Source organism: Herpailurus yagouaroundi, unplaced genomic scaffold (assembly GCF_014898765.1).
Source record: "Herpailurus yagouaroundi ecotype Mexico unplaced genomic scaffold, PumYag 163, whole genome shotgun sequence".
NCBI classification, from domain to species: Eukaryota; Metazoa; Chordata; class Mammalia; order Carnivora; family Felidae; genus Herpailurus; species Herpailurus yagouaroundi.
The window spans coordinates 3,010,012-3,020,789 of NW_024412404.1; the positions used below are offsets into that span (position 1 = coordinate 3,010,012).

The window sequence follows — 10,778 nt, forward strand, 5'->3', positions numbered from 1 at the left end:
AGAGAGAGACAGAGCATGAACGGGGGAGGGGCAGAGAGAGAGGGAGACACAGAATCGGAAACAGGCTCCAGGCTCCGAGCCATCAGCCCAGAGCCCGACGCGGGGCTCGAACTCCCGGACCGTGAGATCGTGACCTGGCTGAAGTCGGACGCTTAACCCACTGCGCCACCCAGGCGCCCCTGGACTTTGAGAGATTTCAGTTCTCTTTCAGAAGAGTCCTTGGTCTACTTCACATAAGTGGATTTTTAAAAATATTAGAATCTGAAATAGTCTAAGGGTTCATTGTTGATTTTTGTTGATAAACACAAAGGGAAACAATTCCCCTTCTTTGAAGCCTCTTTCTAGGATCCCTAATGATCAGTGGCCAAATTTAGCCTTGGCTGCATCTCCACTGTATCTATTATTCCTCCATGCTATTGATGTGAGGCTCAATCTCATCCCTATTTAGAGTGCACAAGAGCCAGCGTCTTGATGAAAGGGGAGGTTGGTGAACGTAAATTGAAAAGAGCCGGGAGAACATACTGTAATGAATGGAAACATACAGCTTCATGGTTTATGGTACTAAAATTACATTCACACAAAAGAATCAAAAGCCTTGATCATATTATATGAGAAATAAGAAAGGAGGGGGAGTTGTAGAGAAGGCAGTCAAGATATCAGCTGATTAGAATTATTCCAGGTAATTTATTTAGTTTTGTTTTAAGTACTTCTGCCTGTATGATAATATTATTTTTTAAAGTAAGTTCTTTCTTTCTTTCTTTCTTTCTTTCTTTCTTTCTTTCTTTCTTTCTTTCTTTCTTTCTTTCTTTCTCTCTCTCTCTCTCTCTCTCTCTTTCTTTCTTTCTTTCTTGCAATCTCTACACCCAACATGAGGCTCGAACCCACAACCTCAACATCAAGAGTCACACGCTCTTCACGCCAGGCGCCTCATGATTATTCTTGACAGCACTATTCATAATAGCCAACAGGTGGAAACAATCCACCAGCAGTAGAATAAAGAAGAATAAAGAAGAAATTGAACTCTAGTCATATACTGGGATACTACACAATGGATGAACTCTTGCTACATACATTAGGAATAAATCTCACAAACACAATATTGAGGGGATGAAGCCAGACACTAAAGAGATTTTGTTTATGTAAACGCTCAAAAGCAGGAAAATGAGTCTATGGTTACAAGTGAAGATAGTGGTTTCCTTGTTTGGGAAGTGACTGGGTAGGGATTTAAAAAGAGCTTCTGGGCGCTGGTGACTTTCTGTTTCTATACGTAGGTGCTGGTTATGTGGGTGTGTTCAGTTTGTGAAAAATCCTTTAAATTATATACTTATGATTTACGTATTTTTCTTTTAATAAGATACACATCAATAGGAATGTTTTAAATTCCAGTTCCTCGGCCTTGACTAAAATCTACTGACTTTAGGTTATGGTTCTCTTGAGGTAGTCCGATGTGAAGCAAAGGTTGAGACTCACTGGACCAGACCATCTCTATCTAGTGGTGTGCTACAGCCAGCCTCTACCAGCTCGTGAGAGCTGGCTGTTAAATTCCAGGATTTTTGCAAACCTGTTAAAGCCTAATGTACAGAGTTGTCAAGCTGTGATGTTGTACACATGAAATTAATGTAATGTGTGTCACTATACTTCAGTTAAAAAAATAAACAAAATAGGTTCAGTATTAAAAATTAAATTAGATCAAGTTTCAAACAAAGAAATACTAAAAACAAAGGTACTAAATGCTCAAAGCTCATTTTCTAATTACTGCATTACATTTTACAGTTACCTACATTTTGAGGTTATTTATGCCAATTTTGTCTGTATGATGGAAATACTTCACCACAGTGTTTATTGGGCCATCTCTCCCCAACTCCACACTCAGTGGCAATGGTAGCTTGAAACTGACTGAGGTGGGAGTCTGTATACCACAGAAATTGGCAACCACTACCAATTCAGGGCTTGCTTTGTTGTTTTGTTGCTTGACTTAAGAAAATGATTAAAAAATGTTAATGATGCAGATTAAATTTAGAAGCGTGTTACATGTGAATAGCACACTTTCGGAAATATCATTATAGTATTTAAAAACTATTATCCGGGGGCGCCTGGGTGGCGCAGTCGGTTAAGCGTCCGACTTCAGCCAGGTCACGATCTCACGGTCCGTGAGTTCGAGCCCCGCGTCGGGCTCTGGGCTGATGGCTCAGAGCCTGGAGCCTGTTTCCGATTCTGTGTCTCCCTCTCTCTCTGCCCCTCCCCCGTTCATGCTCTGTCTCTCTCTGTCCCAAAAATAAATAAACATTGAAAAAAAAAATTTAAAAACTATTATCCGGTTCAGCAAAGAAGGTATTCGTATCTTTGATAAATGAGTACAATTCTGACATGCCTTTGTTGTTGCACTTTCATCCTGCTTATTAACATAACGGAAAATATCAGCCAATATTTATAAGGGAATTACACCCTTTCATCAATTGTACTACAGGTAGCTTATGGATAAAAGAGTTGGACCAAAACCAGTGAGCATTCTATAAAACCCAACTGGCTTTACAGAATTTACAATAAAGAGTGTTGTATATTTTTTTATTATTTGTAAATTGTGTGCCACATACATTCTTTATGTCAGTAAAATTTATAACAGACTTATGTATGCACATAAATACATTCTTTTTTTTCCCAGACACCTGGTTGATTTACTAGCCCACTGCTGTGTACATCTCCTCCATGTTTAAGATTCCATGAGTGTCTATTATGATTTAAGAAACAAGCAAAAAAAAAAAAAAAAAAAAAAAAGAAAAGAAAAGAAACAAGCAAACAAAATAAGCAGCCTGTAAGGCATGAGTTTCAGCATAAGATATAGCAAAACGTACACTTTAGACCTTCACTACTCAAGATGTGGTCTTTGGCATCTATGGGGAGCTTGTGAGAAATTCATAATCCCACGCCAGAATTCCTCAATCAGAATCTGCATTTTATCAGGATGCCCAGGGGATTTGCATGCACAATTAAAGTTTGAGAGGGGCGCCTGGGTGGCTCAGTCGGTTAAGCGTCTGACTTCAACTCAAGTCATGATCTCACAGTCTGTGAGTTCGAGCCCCGTGTCGGGCTCTGTGCTGACGGCTCAGAGCCTGGAGCCTCCTTCAGATTCTGTGTCTCCCTCTCCCTCTGCCCCTCCCCTGCTCATGCTCTGTCTCTCTCTGTCTCAAAAATAAATAAAAATATTAAAAACATTTAAAAAAGTTTGAGAAGCACTGCTTTAAAAATAAACTCCTTGGTATGAACTGAAATTTATATAATCGATTTGGGATTAGTAATAAGGTTAGGGTCGGTCTAGCACCAGTTCAGCCCCTTCATAGCAAAGGAAAAAAACACATAATTGCTATACATAAACCTGAAGAAAAGGACATGCCTCTTACAATATAGCTTTGTCAAACACTGAAAGGGAGACTGTGCCACCAGGAAAATTACTGGGCCACTTGGATTAGTAACTTAAAAAGGGGGGGAAAGTACAAGAAGGAAAAAATCACAACACTAGCTTCCCTCCATGTACGTGATGAATAAGACACGTTGCCAAAGACTTGGTTCCAAAAATCCAAAGCAGGGCAGCGACAGCCACATGACAGAGTGCGGCAGCTGGGGAGAGGAGTGTGAGGAAATACTTTCCAGAGATGTAATTTAGTCTAGGGTAGTTATCAAGTACGGAGGGTAAAAGGGGGAAATTGTAGTGCTTATGTTTTTCCTATCCATAGATCAGTCAGCAACATAGGACAAAAGGAAAAGCTAGGGCCAGAGCACAGAGAATACTTAATGCTACAGTTAATTGAAATGACGGTAGGAAAGTCTCGTGTATTTTGAAATTGAAAGCAAAAACGTTCTACTGGCGGTAATATTCTCTGAAAGTATTTCTTCGTTACTCGGCTGAAAATATAGTAGTTGCTTTGAGATGCAAAGGTCTGTGTGGAAAACGTGTTAGATACTTAAACAGTTCCGGAAGGAAATGGGAGCCACAAATCTCCAAGAGGAGCTTGGTATTAGTTTGTGGCAGATACTGAAGCAATAAAATAATTCAAGTAAACCATAGCAACCCTAGAGTACAAAGAGAACAAATGTAGTTGTGACTGGGCCACTGGTACCCCAAGAGACCCCGGCATGTGTTTTTACCCAAGGAAAAAGGTTACTGTAATAACCCCCTGCAATATCAAAGTTCAAACAACTCTGGTTCATTTAGGGGAAAAATGATAGGACTGCCCTAGTGTGTTATTAACATTTCCCCTTGAAATACTCTAGAAAGGCTTAGAAGAGAACTATCCCTTACTGAGCAACTACTATGTGCTTTACATGTGTCATTTCATAACATCCTCATAATTCTCTAAGAGAGGTGATACTGTCTGCATTTCATAGATGAGAAAAATGAGGTCCAAAGAAGATTTACAGACACAGTCTGTAAAGAGCCAGAGCTCCACAGACAAAATTGAAAAGCTCCATACTTGATTAAAACTGATCGTTCCACGAAGACAGAGTGGTAGGAATGGGAGTGTGGGGCTGCTATGCTTTAAGTAAGCAGGAAGACTGTTCTACACCACCATCAATGAACAGAAATCAGGTTTCTCTTAGTGCCCCGAGATCCTCTTATCACCCATTTTGGGATGTATCTTAGGTTTCAGATGGATTTCATACTTGATAGTTGTAATTTTGGCTATGCTGGAGGCTTTGGAAGACTTGGCACAGTTCAGGCAGTGTTATGTTCTAGAACTGAGTCCTGGGCTCAGACTTGGGGACCCAGGTTTGCTTCCAGATGCTTTAGATATTTAACTATGAGAGGGGGTAAGCTCTATCACCTCTTTGGGTGGTAGGTTTTTCCACTTACATGAAGTTGTCTTAAGTATCTTTGAGGACCTTTCTGGATCCATGATTCTACCCTTCACAACTCAACTGTTTTAAGATTTGACTTTCATCAAAACATGTTAGAAATGACCTGGAAGGTTAACAAATTTGTCTTAACAAGCCAACTATGTAGTTCAAGTCAGATTAAAAACAAAGCAAACAAAACAAAAAAACCCCATAACAACAATTATTTATCCCCTGTACTCCACCATCTGCAAAGCTAACATGGGATAAAATGGTTTATAGTGATTTCCCTCCCTTAGCAATTCATCTAAAACAAATGTATGTTCAAGTTCTTAAGCAGACCTGGGTGCAAATCCAAGCTCTACTTCCTGTTGCTCTTTGAACTTAGCATATCTGGAGTTCCATTTTTTGCTTCCACAAAATTGGAATTGATAATGAATATTAACTGAAATGCAGTAAAATGTCTGGCATCTAGTAGGAGCATATTAATTGCTGGTTATTGTTATTCCAGTGCTCATTAGGGGTTTGGACTATGGTTGAGTAACAGTTCAAAGGAACTTTCTTCACAGAGGGATGGAGCCTGAGATGGTAACCTCATTAGCACTGGGAACTTGGCATTAACGTGTGTCTAGGCACTAAATTAACAAAGGTGCAGGGGCGCCTGGGTGGCGCAGTCGGTTAAGCGTCCAACTTCAGCCAGGTCACGACCTCGCGGTCCGTGAGCTCCAGCCCCGCGTCGGGCTCTGGGCTGATGGCTCAGAGCCTGGAGCCTGTTTCCGATTCTGTGTCTCCCTCTCTCTCTGCCCCTCCCCTGTTCATGCTCTCTCTCTGTCCCAAAAAATAAATAAATGTTGAAAAAAAAAAACAAAAAAACAAAGGTGCAGAATGGAGACATGTAATTGCTTCTTCTGGACCTACTGACATCCCTTTCTTTCTTTGTAAAACTTCCTAATTCACCCTTTAGTGGATAAAACCTTACCAGAGACATGCTAACATACTTGATGGGACAGCTGGAGGGAGTATTTGAAGAGAGAAGTGTCCTGGGGCACCTGGAAAGAGTGGCTGTCACACCCACAGTTCATATCAGGTTCTTTATTTGCCCATTTCCCGATTTCTGCCCTTTGTGCACAAGGAACATAGGGTTTCAGGAAGAGGAGGTGGAGACTTTGTTTATAAACTAACAAAAAAAATTCTGATGCTGACATGTAAACAACCAGTCCATACACATCCCATCTGTTTGAATGACTGCCTCTTGGCTTCCACACCAAAGCTTTCCCCCCTTCGGCCCTCCCCCCCGTCCCACCTCCAGCCTCTTTCTATACAACATAAGTCACTCTTTTGTGACTTTATGTTTCCTTCCTTCCCCAAGTTTTGTTTTGGTGTTGTGAGGTTGGTGAGAAGCCTGAGTAGAGAAAAGAAGATGAACACAAAAACCAAATTCAGATCACCTGTAGTCTTTGAACCCTATTTATATGAAACCAGAGTGAGACCTTCAAATAATGAGACTGAACTGCCTGTTTTCCAAAAGGAAGACCAATAGAAAAGATTAAAAAAAATTTTTTTTGTTTAGTATTTATTTATTTTTGAGGGGGGGAGGGGCAGAGAGAGCGAGGGAGACCCAGAATCAGAAGCAGGCTCCAGGCTCTGAGCTGTCAGCACAGAGCCTGACACAGGGCTCAAACTCACAAACCGTGAGATCATGATCTGGGCTGAAGTCAGTCACTTAACCGACTGAGCCACCCAGGCACCCCAGAAAGATTTTTTAAAATTCCTATTTACTACAGGTAAATTTCCCAAGTGAAAAACATAATAAAATTTCAAGTGTTTCCATCCATGTTTTGAAATAGGTCAAGCATATTAACCAAAGCCTTCTGAAGTTCAATGAATGACTGCCAATTAAATTATTACCAGGGATAACATGCTAATTATAAAGTCTCTTTTGGTCTGTTATGATTCAGAGTATAATTTTACTTTTTTACTTTTAGATTAAAAAAAATTTTTTTTATGTTTATTTATTTTTGATAGAGACAGAGCACAAGTGGTGGAGGGGCAGAGAGCGAAGGAGACACAGAATCTGAAGCAGGCTCCAGGCTCTGAGCTGTCAGCACAGAGCCTGATGTGGGGCTCAAACTCACAAACCATGAGATCACGACCCAAGCCAAAATCGGACGCCCACTGACTGAGCCACCCAGGTGCCCCATAGATTTAGATTTTTTAAAGTAAACTCTATGCCCAGCATGGGGTGTGAACTCAGGACCCTAAGATCAAGACTCACATGCTCTACTGACTAAGCCAGACAGGCTCTCTTATTTTTACTTTTTAAATAATTACAATTTATAGTCGCTATATTGATATTTTTATGACATATCAGTCTTACAGTTAACCAAATATCAGTTGATGATGAGGTCTTAACCTAATTGGATCTTCTCAGTGTTCTTATGATCTATTCTGTAATAATACAGTATATAACAGCTTATACAGGACAAAGCTGTTATATAGGACAGCTTATAACAACCCCTTAAATGCTTAAAAGTATCTCTTAGCTAATTAAGGTTTTAGGGCTATTAGCTTGAGTTGGGGATATTAGTACATTTTATTTATTTATTTATTTTTTTCAACGTTTATTTATTTTTGGGACAGAGAGAGACAGAGCATGAACGGGGGAGGGGCAGAGAGAGAGGGAGACACAGAATCAGAAACAGGCTCCAGGCTCTGAGCCATCAGCCCAGAGCCTGACGCGGGGCTCGAACTCCCGGACTGCGAGATCGTGACCTGGCTGAAGTTGGACGCTTAACCGACTGCGCCACCCAGGTGCCCCAATACATTTTAAAAAAGATGATATATGAAGGTTTTATCAATTGTTCTCCATTTCATTTTTAATTATTTTTATATAATACTCCCTAAGAAGGATTATTATATTGCATTGTAACAACTGTTACAAATTATTTTGCAAAAATAGGCAAGAGGGGAAGAGAAGGCTGTGAACCCTGGTAAAAATGGAAAATGTCCTACTGGCCATTTTCAGGACTTTGGTTGGGATTTATCTATTATGCATCCAAATCTATCTATATGGCACATTTTAGGCAAATTGAGGTTCCAAAAGGAATTGAGTGTTTTAAAGTATCATGCTAAATAGTAAAGCTTTCTCAAAGATGCTGTGCAGATTCAAACAGCTCACAATTTTGTTACAATGCTTTTGAAGCAATAACACCTTTGAGTATGAGATACTGTAATTTAGCAGTTCTAGATGACTGCATAATCTCTCCCTGTTGGGTTGAAATTCTGCCTTCTGTCTTTTCCTAAACTTGTACTCATTTATCATCTATCCAGACAAAATATGTGCTTGGACTTTCTTCCATGCATACAAGGAATTGGAAAGTAATCCCACATAATGGAAAATGCTGAACTTCTCGTAAATGTACCACTGACCTCCCAATTTAGCCTTTTGGCATGCATGATCTTGATGTATTCTTTAGCTTTTCATACGTGGATGTTTAACATCTTGCCTTTTAAATCTGTTCGTAAGATCCTTAAGACCACAGACCCCCTGATAAAAACTTTCTTAAATCTTAGAGAGTGCCATGCCAGAAAGTACACATGAATACTTATTATTTCACTGTTTTATTTAAGAGAATGGTATTTATTCTTTTTCAGCAGTTGGGCCATTTCATGTTATTATATGAACTGTAATCACCATGTTATCTTAGGCAAGTCATTTAACCTTTCTTTGCCCCAACTTCCCTATTGGAGAAGAATTTTTTAACTAGAAAGTTTAGGTTTTAGAGTAAGATGGGATTTTTAAAAAATCCTATTTCTTCCATTTACTAAAAGTAGGAATTGAATATATTATCTAACCTCTCTATACTTCCAATTCTTCACCTGTCTTATGGGGATCAAGAGAGTGGTTTTACTCTACAGGGTTTTTTGTTGGTTTTTGTTTTTAGGTGCAGATGAGAACATAAATGTAAAGAATGCAGCACATTAACTGAAAATAAAAAGAGAGCTATTATTATATCAAGTTTCTTCCAGCTCTAGAGTGTTAAGATTAGGGTAGAAGTAAAACTTTAATAATCAAACACCCAGATCCCTAGTATCCTCAATGATTCTGGCATCACTCTGATCCCAACATAAAAAAAAAAAAAAAAGTCAAAGTACAAACCTATTCAAGATCCATTTTAGTGCCATTTTACTTACAGAGTAAATAGAATAATTTTATTAATCGTTGAACTTGTGATGTTCATAACTGAGTCCCTGAAAAAAATGTTAAAGTCAATTGTTTTAAGACAAATGACTAAGAAACCTGTTCTGAAATACATGCTCAGAATTAGACACAAGATGTCATCGAGCTATGGCCATGGCTTTGCACAAAGACACTGACCTGGCTTGCTGGAAGTGAAGAACAGAACACCCTGCTCACAGCTGGGCTCACCTACATAGAAAAGAGAAACACTTTATAAGACTTACTTCTGGCCAGAAGCACATGGACAACCACTAACATTTTCAACACATAATTTTCTGTCCCCCCACCCCCCGAAAGGGCAGAATCCGCTTTACTTTTGCCAAGTGCCAGTGTTAAAGTGGCATTTCTTTGGGTCAAATACATCCTGAAATAGCTAGGTTAACATTTTGTAGCATTTGTGAAAAATGTATTTCTGAGCATTTGGGGATGATACAAAAAAAGCACTTGGCCCAAACCCACGGATGGGAACAAGGAAAACCTTACAGGCATTTTACCATACAGAAGTCATACACGTGGACACACTACTCTTCCTAAATAACATTTTTTGGCTATATTATCATAAATAAAAGGCCATATGCTTCTAGGTTTTTCCTTTCAAGTTATATTTGTATAGTTTATAAGTTTATAACTTACAAAACTCATCATTGGGTGAATGACATCAAATTATTTGTGTTTCTATTTTTACCTCTGTGATCACACACAGCACTACGTACTTACATTTGCACTACCTTCAAAATTGGGGATAAAAACAATCAATGGGCAAGGTCAGAAGAATACTGACCATGATTTTATTGTTTCCCAATAATCATTTCAAAGTCTTCCACACTGAGAGGAACTGGTTAAACCCCTTTCCCACTATATCTGCATATGATCCAGGAATCTCAGAGGCAACCTCATATAATAATTGACTGCTTACTCCACCTGCAGAGCAGTAGGCAGACATTATTTATACCGAAAATAACTTGTGTTTATTTTCTACCAACCAGTGACTCTTCTGCATCCACAAAGTTATTGGAAAGGAAATAGAATTCCAAATTTTAAAGAGTGTTTGTAAACAAACTTATCAATGTATGTTTAGAAAAGCCTGGAGCTTGTAGGAGGTCACACAAACACAGCCTATTGGCTATTTATATCTGCTGATAGTGAGAGGACTTTATACAAAGATGAAAACTACCAATAACAATATTTTTCTCAGTTTAGAGAGGATACACAGGCCAGTGTAAACTATACAGCATAGCCCTGGTTGAGGATGAGGGAGCCCCAAACTAGAGAAACCTCAAGTTGAGCATCTGGCTGGAGTCCAGCAGAACTGCATGAACAGAACAGGTTCGGGGGAGTTCAAAGTCAAGGCGACTCTTCTGGTCTTAACTTCCTGGATCTTCCTAGGCCTGGATGTCTTTGTATATATATCAACCTTCATGCAATTTTTCCCCCAGCAAATGTGTACAGTCAGCTCGAAAGGCACAGCTTGTGTGCTGACGTGCAAAGCCAAGTCAAAACCCTGCGCTTGGCGCTCCCTTCTAACTTTCTGGCTTGTCCAAGTCTAAATATTGACATTGCTCCTCAGTTGAGATTTTTGATACTGCTGAGGATAGAAAAGGCTCAGCTAAAAGTAGGATCTAATGATATATTTTTACATAGTTGTGCCTTCTTTCCACTTCTCCTTCCTTCCTTCCTTCCTTCCTTCCTTCCTTCCTTCCTTCCTTCC

At 39.4% G+C, this 10,778-nt stretch overlaps 1 protein-coding gene across 10 annotated transcripts in view; it reads right to left on the reverse strand.

Annotated features, from left to right (window-relative positions):
- RHOBTB1 (Rho related BTB domain containing 1) overlaps positions 1-10,778 on the reverse strand; it is a 125,522-nt gene that overhangs the window by 56,925 nt on the left and 57,819 nt on the right. For 6 of the 10 annotated variants that reach the window (XM_040485117.1, XM_040485114.1, XM_040485116.1 and 3 more), the window contains one exon: positions 9,209-9,259. The exons of 1 other annotated variant lie outside the window; for it this stretch is intronic. The gene's annotated coding sequence lies outside the window, so the exon portion shown is untranslated. Of the gene's footprint in view, positions 1-8,989; positions 9,082-9,208; positions 9,260-10,778 lie in introns of all 10 variants that reach the window. 3 more of the 10 variants (XM_040485119.1, XM_040485122.1, XM_040485120.1) reach the window with 1 other exon arrangement.